Source organism: Salvelinus fontinalis, chromosome 42 (genome assembly GCF_029448725.1).
Source record: "Salvelinus fontinalis isolate EN_2023a chromosome 42, ASM2944872v1, whole genome shotgun sequence".
In the NCBI taxonomy this organism is placed as follows: domain Eukaryota; kingdom Metazoa; phylum Chordata; class Actinopteri; order Salmoniformes; family Salmonidae; genus Salvelinus; species Salvelinus fontinalis.
In genome coordinates, this window is record NC_074706.1 from 10,625,103 (window position 1) to 10,639,113 (window position 14,011).

The following is a 14,011-nucleotide window of genomic DNA, read 5'->3' on the forward strand; positions in this document are numbered from 1 at the left end:
GTACTGTATCACTCCAGTCAGTGATATAATTTAGGCACGCAATCACAACTTCTCTTAGATTAGTTTTGAGACAGTGAGCCTCCCATTTTGAGCGTGATTTAGCACAAGGTGAGCAAGCAATGAGCATGGACTTATTTCCATTTCAGAGCCTTTCCCTCACGACACTAAGCCATGGAGAGAGAAAAGCGATAACGTTCCCGACAGGATGATAAGGTTATGGCCTTTTGTACAGTTCTAGACAGTCTGTTTCTCTCCTGGTCCTCTTGATGAAAGCAACACTCCTCCCTACATACCAACGCTCAGGTTCTGTCCACAATGGTCCTGACAGGGTTCTTTTCTTGTTTCGAGGTTAAAAAGCAAAGAAGTGATGGAGTGACAAAGGCACGTCAATCAAACAGTGTTAAGATTCCAGGCTGTTCTGCAGAGTAGAGAAACTTTGTCTCCCAGGCCAAGGTCCCGGCCCTCTCAGAAAGAACACTGGAGACATGACCAGAATGAGAATGAATACACTACAATACTGTGGCTTTAGGCTTGACAATATCCCACTCGACATCACCTACACTGGTTAAAACAGTTGCCCGTTTGTGGTGGAGTTCAATTCATAGTACTTCTTGACTTTCTATTATGGTTGTGAAAGGATTTTGTTCGTGATTGTTGAAGTTTTCATCTTTGTTTGTTGTCTTCATGTCATTTATGTAGTTATGTGGGCTGTCCTTTTGAAAGTAACCGCTTTTCCTCAAGAATAACGTCTGAATGATAAAAAACTTTACTTTATCTGTGTCCTACATCTATCTATGCCACTGGCTGCATGGCCCGGCTCGGCCTTGATGGTGACATTTGGTGGCATTTAGAATTGTAGACTGTGAATGGCTGTGTGTTGAATGCTAAAAGGTCAGGACACCGGGGAGAGAGTTTGTCCACTCGCTTTGACATTCGCCTTGTCCAGTCCAGTTTTGTTTAATGTTACGGTCCATTTATTCAGACAATAAATATGAATTATTAAGGAACAGGAAAATGGGTCATGGCATGGACAGTTTACTCAAGCTCTTTTGTGACTATAGGAATCAGTTTTGTTTGGTATTTTGTTGTTTATTACTTGGTTGATGAGGGGTGGTATGCCCATTTTGAAACATTGACCACAGTATCTTTTGTTCTTCCCATCGCTTGCCTTCAACTTTAACAATGTTTGGCCTGACTTTACAATCTAAAACAAAGTTAGACGAGATCAGACCGTAGAGTATGTAGATGACTTTACAGTCTAAAACCTATTCCAACCCAGCCATCTACATACACCACAGTAGTTAGACGAGATCAGACCGTAGAGTATGTAGATTACTTTACAGTCTAAAACCTATTCCAACCCAGCCATCTACATACACCACAGTAGTTAGACGAGATCAGACCGTAGAGTATGTAGATGACTTTACAGTCTAAAACCTATTCCAACCCAGCCATCTACATACACCACGGTAGTGTAATCTCATCTACCTGCCTCAGACCTTTAAAGCCACCAGCCCACCACTTATCTTGGGTCCTGGACTCCCAGCCCATGATGGCTTCTAATTGGCCGGGGGCTGGGGTCAATGGAACGAGGGACGGTGATGGTTAAATGTTGCTTACTCCGACCTGTCTGTGGTGCTTATGGGAGCAGGGTGCTATCCACCTGTCTGTGGTGCTTATGGGAGCAGGGTGCTATCCACCTGTCTGTGGTGCTTATGGGAGCAGGGTGCTATCCACCTGTCTGTGGTGCTTATGGGAGCAGGGTGCTATCCACCTGTCTGTGGTGCTTATGGGAGCAGGGTGCTATCCACCTGTCTGTGGTGCTTATGGGAGCAGGGTGCTATCCACCTGTCTGTGGTGCTTATGGGAGCAGGGTGCTATCCACCTGTCTGTGGTGCTTATGGGAGCAGGGTGCTATCCACCTGTCTGTGGTGCTTATGGGAGCAGGGTGCTATCCACCTGTCTGTGGTGCTTATGGGAGCAGGGTGCTATCCACCTGTCTGTGGTGCTTATGGGAGCAGGGTGCTATCCACCTGTCTGTGGTGCTTATGGGAGCAGGGTGCTATCCACCTGTCTGTGGTGCTTATGGGAGCAGGGTGCTATCCACCTGTCTGTGGTGCTTATGGGAGCAGGGTGCTATCCACCTGTCTGGGGTGCTTATGGGAGCAGGGAGCTATCCACCTGTCTGGGGTGCTTATGGGAGCAGGGAGCTATCCACCTGTCTGGGGTGCTTATGGGAGCAGGGAGCTATCCACCTGTCTGTGGTGCTTATGGGAGCAGGGAGCTATCCACCTGTCTGTGGTGCTTATGGGAGCAGGGAGCTATCCACCTGGCTGTGAGCAGTCACATCTTCTGACCCAATCAATGGCTCTACTGGGGTCTGTGGGGAACCTAGCTGAACTAATTACATCTCTTTTTAACAGTTTATTTGCTGCTGGGGCCTCCTTCTCTCCGCCTATTGTTTTTGTCTTTCACTGACCGTCTCTCTCTCTCTCTCTCTCTCTCTCTCCTCTTCTCTCCTCCTCTCTCTTCCCCTATGTCACCTGATTGAGGTGATCTAGTAATTATCTTTTGTTTCATTAAGTGCAGCAGGCAATCAGTGAACTCCAGAGGGCACTTGTCACTGACTCTGACTTAGTATGCATGGCCAATACATTACTTCATACTACATAGTGCACAGAGGAGGCTGGTGGGAGGAGCTATAGGAGGACGGGCTCATTGTACTGGCTGGACTGGAATCGATGGACCTGAGTCAAACGTGGTTTCCATATGTTTGATGTGTTTGATACCGTTCCATCTATTCCATTCCAGCCATTACAATGAGCGGCACTGCGGGTTCCCTCTGTTGGGATGTTGAGGAAGGTAGGAACCCCACAGCCACACATGCACTCACAGCCACGGTAGTCATCCTGTGTAGCGGCTGATGAATTGGAACACGCTCCGACAAGACAGAAGCCCAGCGGTGGCTGACACCGAATACATTATTATGACAGTCTTGGTAAATCAGACTTACTCTGTGGTGTAGAGCGGAGATTGAGGAGATTTCACCCAATGAGGTAGCACGCTCCGCCGCTCCGATGCACTTCATTGGGCCAAATGGATGATACTGCGCAGCACACGTGTTGATTATGAAATGATGGTCACACAGCAGAGTGGGGATGGAGGCCAGTGTGTTACCATGGGGCTATGATGTGATTAGTGCTTTGGGACTCGAACTGTCTGCGATCCAATTTTGTGCAACAGTTTGAGATGTGTGCTACTGGCTGCACAGAGAAAATAATCAGATAGTAAATCATTCATTCTCAACATGAAAGATTATAATGATACTGCAACTTTTGCTAATGAAGGCTATTAGACTAACATTCAAAAACACCCCGCCAACATTCACGCTGACAATCCTATTTCTTCCAGTGCCTGCATGCCCTCTAAAATGAGACGTGGTGTCTACGCCATGTCGAGTGTGCACTGTGTGTACGCCACAGCCGCGCGGTGGAAGAGATCCCTGGAGTTTCCACAGGAGAAGACTCTATTTAAAGTCGGGCAGACAGGCGGGAGCGGTGGACGGGCAGGGAGGGGAATGGAAGATCTCAGGTGGGTTGAGTCCGGTGTGTATTCGGCAAAATTAATGACGAGCCATCTGTCTGTCTCCAGTGTGTGTGTGTGTGTGTGTGTGTGTGTGTGTGTGTGTGTGTGTGTGTGTGTGTGTGTGTGTGTGTGTGTGTGTGTGTGTGTGTGTGTGTGTGTGTGTGTGTGTGTGTGTGTGTGTGTGTGCGTGTGCGTGTGTGTGTGCGTGTGTGCGTCTCCAGCGGGCGAGACCACCAGCTGCCGAGGCTTTGATCCCACCTGTCTGTCTTCACCTGTTCATCACTTCTCATGCTGTTGGTGGAGGTGGTGCTACACTGTACTGTGACTTGTTAGAAAGAACTGTACATAATGTATGCAATGTGATGTTATGTTTGAGTTGACATCCTGTACGTACTGCACAATCTTGTTACACCTCCAGGTAACATAAGGCTCTATTTCTATCCCCTATGAACTAAAATCCCAGATTTCTTACATCAGCGATACTGGCCCAAATTCCCACCCAGGTTACCTACTGCCCCAGATACCAGAAACACTGGAAGATACCTGATGAAACAGCCAATGAGTTCATTCATGACCAGAGCCTCTCTCATTGAGCTCTGCATTGATCCCCCTCTCTATCGCCTCTCTCTCTCTGTCGCTCTCTTTCTCGTAGCAGGAGCCTAAGGCCTCTCCTCAGCTAACCGCTAAAGCGTCTCCTCTAAAAGTGAAGGTGATGCACAGATAATTGTCTTCTGTGGGAAGGGAACACGCTATACATCACAAAGCCTAGTGTCTCAGCTGCTCAGCCTCCGACAGCAGAGGTAAAGTAAAAGAAAACTCTGGTTCGCATTGGAATCCAGGTCCCCTGAGAGATGGAGTCTGTTTTTTCAGGATAGACGCTTAACAGTTTTTCCTGCTTAGCAAGAAGGGGGGTTTGGTTTTTCATTGAGCACTACAGACAATTTTCAGTGTGTTTTTCATATTTAAATACATGCATCAGTGGACACGTTTTAACTTTAGTTCTAAACAACTACTTTAGTAACGCTGGGTAGACATTCTTTGACATTCTTTTAGTCTTATGAAAACCCTCTGTCACCTTCACACGATCTCAACTGATTTAGAAAACCCCTTCTTTGACCACATTGTTTATTATTTCAGCCTCAGCTGCCTCCGGGCGACTTCAATAAGGGCCGATGAATTGATGACTGACTTTTGAAACCATCGCTCATCGTTCTCAGAGAACCAAAAACATGTGGCTTGGACATCAAAAAGACATTTCCCTGTGACATCAAATTAGAAACATCAAAGTGCTCCAGCTTCAATAAGCAATCTAGTTCAATAGCCTGAATTGGTCTCTGCTGGACTTGAAATTCCAGTTAAAATGTCTCTTTTGGGAGGGTAAAATCTGAAGATTAAGAGTTATTGAACTGGATCATTGAGTGTAATGTTCTGTTTATCTCAGGCAGGTAAACAACAAGAATACAAGACAATTAGAATAAATAGGCTAGATATAGAAGCTTATTTTTATTTATTTAATTTTCTCCAAGGCACATTTGTCTCTTCTTGAAAGCCGCTCCAGGTCACTATAAACTTAAAATGGAGGATTAAGATGCGCAATACGATTTCTTTGAATGTGCTTGAAAGCGTACATTCAGTTTCAAAACAAAAACTATTTGGAGTATAAAGTAAACTAATGTTTGGAGGTTATGTCACGTTCGTTGTATGGATGAGACCAAGCGTGTGAGATGAATGAATACATCTTCTCATTTAATGAAACGAAGAACACTTAAACAAACTTACAAAACGAACGTGAAGCTATATATGAAAAGTGCAGACACAGGCAACTAACACATAGACAATCACCCACGAAATGCTCAAGGAATATGGCTGCCTAAATATGGTTCCCAATTAGAGACAACGATAAACAGCTGCCTCTAATTGAGAACCAATCTAGGCAACCATAGACATATAACTACCTAGACTAGTCAAAAACCAATAGACATACAAAAAACCCTAGACAAGACAAAACTAAACAAACCACCCCTTGTCACATCCTGACCTAACCAAAATAATAAAGAAAACAAATATTACTAAGGTCAGGGCGTGACAGGGCATTTGGACTTCTTCCTATCTCTCTTTCACACCGTGTGCTTCCCAAAACTAAGGCTAATTACCAATGGAGTCCATGGATTGTCTAATTGACATGGTGTGGAGTGACTTCCCACTGGACTCCATGGCTTGTCTAATTGACATGGTGTGGAGTGACTTCCCACTGGACTCCATGGCTTGTCTAATTGACATGGTGTGGAGTGACTTCCCAATGGAGTCCATGGATTGTCTAATTGACATGGTGTGGAGTGACTTCCCACTGGACTCCATGGCTTGTCTAATTGACATGGTGTGGAGTGACTTCCCAATGGACTCCATGGATTGTCTAATTGACATGGTGTGGAGTGACTTCCCACTGGACTCCATGGATTGTCTAATTGACATGGTGTGGAGTGACTTCCCAATGGACTCCATGGATTGTCTAATTGACATGGTGTGGAGTGACTTCCCAATGGACTCCATGGATTGTCTAATTGACATGGTGTGGAGTGACTTCCCAATGGACTCCATGGATTGTCTAATTGACATGGTGTGGAGTGACTTCCCACTGGACTCCATGGATTGTCTAATTGACATGGTGTGGAGTGACTTCCCACTGGACTCCATGGATTGTCTAATTGACATGGTGTGGAGTGACTTCCCACTGGACTCCATGGATTGTCTAATTGACATGGTGTGGAGTGACTTCCCACTGGACTCCGTGGATTGTCTAATTGACATGGTGTGGGGTGACTTCCCAATGGAGTCCATGGCTTGTCTAATTGACATGGTGTGGAGTGACTTCCCAATGGACTCCATGGATTGTCTAATTGACATGGTGTGGAGTGACTTCCCACTGGGCACACACTGGTTGAATCCACGTTGTTTCCACGTCATTTCAATAAATGACTTTGAACCAACATGGAACTGACGTTGAATTGACGTCTGTGGGTAGGGCTATTGGACTGGTGAGGGGGGGTCAAAGAGTGTGTAATGTAGATGTAATCAGTGAATAAGATACCTGTCGCATAAGAGTTACTGCTTGACTGTTATATACAGTGGGGTCTGAAATGATTGACATCCTTGATAAAGATGAGAAATAATGACTGTATAAAATAAATAATTCAAATACTGAGCTATATTGTATGCAAACAGTGTGCTTGTTCTCTCCGGTCTCATCTCACTGTGTGTGTGTGCTTGTTCTCTCCGGTCTCATCTCACTGTGTGTGTGTGCTTGTTCTCTCCGGTCTCATCTCACTGTGTGTGTGGGCTTGTTCTCTGCGGTCTCATCTCACTGTGTGTGTGTGCTTGTTCTCTCCGGTCTCATCTCACTGTGTGTGTGTGTGTGCTTGTTCTCTCCGGTCTCATCTCTGAGAGGGGAATAAGTTATTAGAGAGCAGCCTCTTGAGTGTTGTGTTTAAAGGAGGCGGTGGAACTCAAAAGGCCCTTCGCTATTTGGGCCCTCAGCCAATGAGAGTGTTATTAAGATGGAATTAGTGTCTATTCAGCTTCCTGAATCCCAGTATCATTGCATTGCAGATAGGATCGGCGACACTCAAGCTGTTTGTTCTGAAAATCCTGTCTGAAATGGCCTGGTGGAGATTTCGGAGGCTATCACAACTACAGTAGTGGAGCAGGGCTTGATGGAGTGGTTGTTTAGATGAGAGGAGATAGTGGACTAGGGAGCCTAGTGATGTAGCTCATAAAACACCACCACTGCTGGAGTCACATACTCTCTGTAAGTAAGGCACATTGAAGACCATACACACATTCAGTGCAATCTACTTTCCTTGTTTTCTTTAAACATATTTTGTTACAGGTTCTTCTTAACCGTGCTTAGTTTAGCAAGAAAAGGAACACCAATAGGGAGAGAGGATATTTTAAAAAGAGTAACTCACTAGGTTGGGACTGCCCAACACATAAGGTGTACTTTGACCTTCCCCTGACCTTTCAATGCTCATATGTAATACAGTAACATAGATAATGTATAGCTCCACTATGGTCAGATGTAATAATGTGATAGAGAGATAATGTATAGCTCTATGGCCAGATGTCATACAGTGACAGAGATTGATAATGTATAGCTCTATGGCCAGATGTAATAAAGTGATAGAGAGATAATGTATAGCTCTATGGCCAGATGTCATACAGTGACAGAGAGATAATGTATAGCTCTATGGCCAGATGTAATACAGCTCTAGCTCCATACAGTCATCCCCTGCTACATCCATTGCTTTATTGGAAGACAAAGAGGCCTGGAGGCTCCAGTAAAACCTGAACAGGGCTAGGGGCACTGAGTCACACGTTTGGAATGGGAGGCCATGTCAATAAAGGATATGGCAGCTGTATATGGCTGTGATAAATCCAAATGGTCATGACAACATGATATAGCACCTTTTGCATTGCCGAGTACAGGATTCTTTTTATTGGTGCCATTATGTTTGATTCGTTAGGCTGTAGGTGAGTGGGTGTTCGTATTGGCAGACTGTTTGTCTAGGGTGTTGAAAATGGAGTTGAAATGACTGTTTGTGTTTTGTCGCTAAGGTGTTTGTAAAGAATACATAGCTAACTACCTAACTAGCTATATGAGTTGAAATATTGATATACACACATATTTGTTCATCAATACAATGACACTGTGACACCTACCTATGCAAATCATATTTTGGGACAAATCGTGGACACATTCCCAATCCCTTGGAGTGACGGATAATGTTTGAATGAAAATACCTTCGAAATATTTATTCCAATATGACTGCGTATGTTTAAACGACAGAACTAAATCACAGGGTGAGGGGATTGAGTTGTGCTAGCTTGAGGACTGAGCCAAATGGGAATCAACTAAATCAAGTCATTTTTGTGTGTTGGAACCAGCATTCATTTATACTCCATTTCATTCTGTTCCGTCCGAATGCTTTACAGCATGGCAAATATTTCCATTAAACCCAAAGTCGGTCCAATTACTACCTTGTTATCAATCACTTGACTGTAGTATGCCTCCTGCATTTGCTGAGGGTGTTGTCCCAAATCGCACCTTTTTCCCTTTATAGTGCACTACTTTTGGCCAGGGCCCATATTCCCCTATAGAGTGTAATTTGGGACACAGCCTGACTATCTCCTTAGCTGGAAAGGTTAAGCAGTTGTTTATGTATAGAAATGTGTGATATGTCAGCATTATCAATTCCTCAGAATATCGGTCGCTGGGGGGGGGGGGATTGATTCACAGATGAAAAGTGCCTGTGTATGGATTGTGAAATGACCTTGGCTGGAGTGAAATGTGTGGCCTCATCACATCCAGATGGAAGAACAACAACACCACCTTACAGCCAATACCAGATAGTTTCATCATGGGTATGGGTATGCTAGAGACCCAGAAACAAGGGATATTTGGAGAGAGAGAGAGAGAACGGGGGAGGTAGAGGGAGAGTATCCTATACTGCATACCGAGCACTACCTGAGGGATATGTTAGGATGTAGGAAAAGAGAGGTGTGAGAGAGAAAAAGCGAGAGAGTAGCTGAGAGCGCGAACGCAAGGGAACGAATGAGAATCTCCTGTCAGCTAGCATATACTGTCTGTTTGAGAGATAGAGGGGGAGAGTGAGAAAGAGAGATGGCTGGAGAGATGAGCGAGAGGGGGATCCAGTCTGCTGTTCAGACGAGCTCTGAAGGAGAGAGGAAAGGAAGCCACTGCAGCAGAGGCAGTTGCTAATGATAAAACAGCTGACCTCCCCATCCACCTCTCTACCTCCTCCACTAAGTTAGTCTGCCTGACTCACACCTGCAGTCTCTCTCTCTCTCTCTTTTCTCCCTCGCTTCCCTTGTCTCTCACTCTTACTCTCTGTTCCTATTTTGCACTCCAAACTATCTCTTTCCCTTTCATTATCTCGTTCTCTTGCTCTCTCGCCCGCTTAGTTTTAAATTCATATTAGCCATTTGCTTTATTGGCATGATTCCTTGGCATGACTCTGTGAGAGGCGAAAATGGCCAAATCCCACACATTCTACCAACTGGTTAGATGCAGTTCTTGGACAAAACAACAACGTATAAAATCATAAATAATAAATGCAGTAGCTCTCTCTCTCTCTCCCTCCTTCCTCCATCCCTCTGCCCCCTCTCTATCTCCCTCTACCCCCCCATCTCTCTCTCTTCCTCCCTCCCTCTGCCCCCTCTCTATCTCCCTCTACCCCCCCCCCCCCCCCCCAAGGAAGGAGGGATTATGCGGATGAGGAGTGGGAGACAGGGGAGTGGAATGAAGTTCATTACAGGTTCAATGCTGCCTGAAAAGCGTATCCCTCTAGGGCAGTGTTTCCTAAACTCAGTCCTCGGGACCCCAAGGGGTGGAGTTTTTGGTTTCTGCCCTAGCACTAACACATCAAAGCTTGATGATTAGTTGATTATTTAAATCAGCTGTGTAGTGCTAGGGCAAAAACCAATATGTGCACCCCATGGGGTGGGAACCATCAGTCCACCATTAACCACCATCAACTCCACTGGATTCTCCATTTCCATACCTTCACGTTCTCTCTCTGTCTCTCTCGCTCTCACACTCACTCAATTTCTCTTGTCAATATTTGATGGAATGTGACTCTTTCCCCCTAAACCTCTAGCCATGAATTTCCTGATTGGATGAAGCGAGAGCCACGCCTGTGGTGTTGACCAATTACAGAGAATGTGTGGTGTCATGTGAGATGGAGTTGATCTGGGTGTGCAGCCATGTTTGGAATGGCTCTGAACTGCAGGTGAGAGAGATTCTGTAAACATCTGCTACTAACCAAATGATTGTGTGTGTTTGCTTGTTTGTGTGCGGTGTGTTTGCTTGCAAGTGAATGCAATGTCACATCATGTTGTAATGATGCTTTTCCTCTACTGAAATGGTCAGGGCAGATAATATCATTTTCTTTCCTTCCCATTACCAGTCCAATGCAATTTCCTACTGAGGCCACTGCACAACAGGCCAATAAGGACTTTTCATTCGTTCATAGTTTCAGGGTCTTAGCTGAAGAAACTACAAAATCAACAAAATCTTTGGGAAGTTACTTGGACCATTTCTTTCCAGAATACAAGTGTACATTTTCATCTCAGAGAAAGGTAGCCTACGAGCGAAAAGCCATCTGTTTGAGTGGATGTTGTTTGTGTGGATGTTGCTTGTGTGGATGTTGTTTTGTGGATAAGCTTTACAGTGTATAGCTACTGTCAGGTAGGGGGTGTGTGTGTGTGTGTGTGTGTGTGTGTGTGTGTGTGTGGGGGGGGGGGGGGTGTAGCGGTCTAGTGGAGAGTGGGAAATAATAACCTTGTGTGTGTCTCTAGTGCACTGGCCACTGTCTGGTTGAGGGGAGTGGAGTGGTGTGCAGCGGTCTAGTGGAGGGTATGAAATAACAGGCCTTGTAATTGCATTGGGACAAGCCAGGATGGTTCCTCGGATGATGGGATACTTTTCTTAGGTTGAGCATGAGGAACGTAGATAAGAGACAGAAAGAGGAGGGGTGTGGAGGAAGAGGAAGGAGTGGAAAAGAATGGGGAAGAAATCCACTCGCACTGAAGAAAAGTTAGTTGTAGTTTTCCTCAGGAGGAGATGAACTCAACGTACGATGGCACGATGGTGGGCAGAAATAGAATCTTTGCGATCCCGAGGGACAGATGGAACAGTAAGCACGCACTTGGTCTTCCAATAATGTGGAGAGAGGAGGAGGAGAATACAGAGGAACGGAGAAAAGAAGAGAGAAAGAGAGGGGGAAAAAACGGAGAAGGAGAGAGCGCCGACAGCAAGAGAACAGGGATCGATTTCTGAGGCTGAGCACAGAGCATTCCTTGTGCGTTGCATCGCTTACTGTTTGCCCAGTGTGGTTAGTCGTGCATATTGCCAGCAGACTCTGAGGAATTATACTATTAGATCATAGCTCCACGAGCCATTAGAGTTCCAACCCCTCACTCTTTGCCAACGCTCTGTAAGGATCCGTCTTCTGACAGGCATACAGGGCTGTTTCCCAGACACAGATTAGATCTGCACTAAAAAAACATGCTCAATGGAGAATCTCCATAGAGATAGTTTTTCAGTCCAGGAATAGGCTTAATCTGTGTCTGGGAAACCAGCCCTCAATCGTCAACCACAGCTCAATGTGGAGCAAAATGAGATATCACCTGTAACATTTTGCATAGCCAGGTAGAGTCTAATGAATCATTTAAAACCATGTCCTTACACTTCCAATTTCAGAGAGCCATTCATCAACTATAATTATCAATACCCTCACAGACTTCACGAGTTGAGGACAGAGAATGGCTTTTAGTTCCACTGGTGACTCATCATAATGCTGGATAAATATGGCCTAGATGAGATGGAACTCTTTACAGAATAATGTATCTAAATGTGACATAATGATATTGTTTTGAAGCTTCTCTTCCTCAGAATGGATGTGCTGCCTTGAGCCCTCGACACCACATATTCATCACTTATCCCTATTCCTTTGTGCTGTTCTTACTGTTCAGATTTCATTATGAAGGCACCGGTGGTTCTGCATTTGTATCCATCTGGAATCCAGGAGATGAAATGGAGCAGGTGTTTTATACTCCTATTGATTTAGCCTCTCCTCTCCCCTCTCCTCTCCCTGTCCGCTCTCCTCTACCCTCTCCTCCCCTCCCCTCCCCTCCCCTTTAACTTTCCCCTGTAATAAACCACATTGAACACATCTAGCCGCAAAACATTTACTCTGCATCTTCACGCCCAGTCTAATTCTGATTCTAGCAAATCATAACTAAAGGACATATGTATTTCCCTCACTCCCTCTCACGTCTTCCCATCTTATTTCCCCAAACGCACATTTTCCGTGCTGAGACTTAATTGAATTTCACAGCATGCTGGGTGTGTAAAGTAGTGGGTCCTTAGCCACAGTTGCTAAGGACACAAAACTAAAACAGCCAGGCAGGCTGGTGGAAGGAGATGGAGCTAGAGGAGTAAGACGGCCAGGGGCGCGTAGGGATACCCCGCTGAGTGATCAGGGATATTATTAGAAGCTGGGTGTTCAGTATCGTTATTGGTTTGTGTTCACACAGACATACACACATGGACGGGGAAGAGTGGTCCCGGAGATGGAGAGGGGGCCGTTGAGTTGCATTCCACCAGGGGACCGTGCACCGTTTGCATGCAACTGTGGTAAAAGGTTTAACTGAGCTGCTGGTTCATGCGCGTGTTACTAACTTTATTCCGTGCTAGAGGAGAGGGAAAGTCCTACAGCACAGAAGGAACGCCAGGAAGTCTTACAGAACAGGGACAGCTGCCAGTGTCAGTGCAACACGCCAATGTTCTGTTCTTAGGAGTGGCTTGAAATATTCATCCCATTCCCCCACACACGTTATTCTCAGGAACCACAGATTTCAGTAAAGCCAGGGAAGACCCAAAAAGAGGGTGAAAAAACTCCCCTGGTAAGAAAGCACATAGTGGAATGATGCAGCCCATCTTAGCCTACCTCTCTGGAGCCATCTGACAGGGATGTAGAAATATCCTCTCTTTTCTTCATCTGTCCATCCTCTTCTCTCTCTCTCTCGCTCCATCTTTCGCTTTTTCAAAACAAAGGAGTGTCGTGATGCACCTGCCACGAGGAGGACGTTAGGCAATGTTTCCTGCTCATGCGGAAGGCGCGGTCTTTCTCGGTCTGGTCACACACACACACTGTGAGAGTCCCTCTCTGAGGCTTCTGACAGGAAAACAGCAGGTTTGGTACTTTCAGTGACAATGGAGAGAGATGATGGGAAAAGAAAAACTGTCTCATTCATATCTAATCGATGACACTTCAGGGGTGGTGGAAGGATTGGATAGTAATGTAGCCAGATGATGTAACATTGTCTGATGTAGTGATATGATATTGAGTGATGTGATATAAGCTTTAGTAAAAAAAATATACATTTGATCTTCTGTTTACCAAAATATTGAGGATAGAGAGTAAGAATGAAAGTTAAATGATATGATGTAAGCTTTAATAAATAAAATATTTAAAAACATTGATATTTGATCTTCTCACAATTCCATGTTTACAAAGACGCCTTGAGGATAGAGAGGAAGTTTTGTCAAGTAGATATTAGCTGTGATACTCTATTATATACACTGAGTGTACAAAACACTAGGAACACCTGCTCTTTACATGACATAAGCTGTGTTCAAATACTTATACTAACCTCACTAACTGTACTATTTGTAACATAAATTGAGTATGGAGTATGCTTATTGGTCATAGTATGGATATGGTTAGTATGCCAAAAGTTCCCGGATGTTGTACTAAATACGGCAAAATACGAAGTATACAAGCCGTGGGCACTATTTCGTGGCTTTTAGGGCCCATAATGCAATTACTCAGAAAATGGGCGTGGC